Genomic DNA, 1,104 nt, shown 5'->3' with positions numbered 1-1,104 from the left:
TGTATAATCCCATTAATTCATACCTTAGGGCAACAAGNATGCATCTCCCATATCATGCATTTTACCACTGTGGCTCCGAATACCCTAAATTATGAACTAGTGCCCATCCGTCCCTTAACCAATTTTTCTTTTGTTTACAAATTTCTCAACTTTCCCTTTGAATTAGAGGCTCTGCTCTCATCACCTCAATATATTCCTTCTTCTTTTTTTTCTCAGATATATCTAAGGTCTTCTCCCACCCCTTAGGCCATCTCCAACCCAATGACCTAAACCCAAATTATCTCCCAAAATATCTCCCAACCCAAAAAAAATGAAGGACTCAAAATTTGGGAAAATCCAAATTTGGACCCAAATACCAGTCCACTTATTGCCCAGACCCAAAATTATTTAGTGGAGCCCACACTGAGGTGGCAGAGCCCATGTGCATGAGAAAAACACTAGGACCCGTGATGGGACCAGCTCTGATGGGCCTGTCTGTTGCCCATGTCACATGTCGGCACTAGGTGAGAGAGCTGTTGCAATTTGGCTGTCTTTTTTTTCTTTTTTTTAAATTTTTTATTTATAAATCAAATAATATCTCTAAAAAGAGACTGGGCCCACATGCTGGCTTATTCCAACTCAAAGAGACGTTGCAATTCAAATATTCTCTCTTGTTTTTTTTTTTAAAAAAAAAAATTCTAATAGTAACTTTAAATTAACAATCTAGATTAAATCTAAGCTATTTTAACGGTAAAATAAAAAATAAAAAAAAGATCCAATGGCTGAAATTTAAATCCAATGATCAAAATAACATTTTAAATTAATCTAGATCAGATCCAACCCCAAAACTTACTCCAAACTCTATAAATACCCATCCATTTCTCAAATAATCTACCAAAAATATTTTATCTATTTCTCATTTATTTTTCCTTTGTCAATCTCATCAATCTCCTTTCATTTTTGTTGAAGATGTCCACAAATTTTCAAAGAGGTGTTAATTGAAGGCCCGAAGAAGATGAGGCATTGTACAAAGGGTGAGTTTTTGTCAGTGAAGATGGGGCTATTGGCACCAATCAAGCAAGCGACACATTTTGGAAGCGTGTATATCAAAAGTTTCTGGAAAAT

Source organism: Prunus dulcis, chromosome 6 (assembly GCF_902201215.1).
Source record: "Prunus dulcis chromosome 6, ALMONDv2, whole genome shotgun sequence".
Classification (NCBI taxonomy): Eukaryota; Viridiplantae; Streptophyta; class Magnoliopsida; order Rosales; family Rosaceae; genus Prunus; species Prunus dulcis.
Note: the sequence above shows the minus strand (reverse complement) of the source record.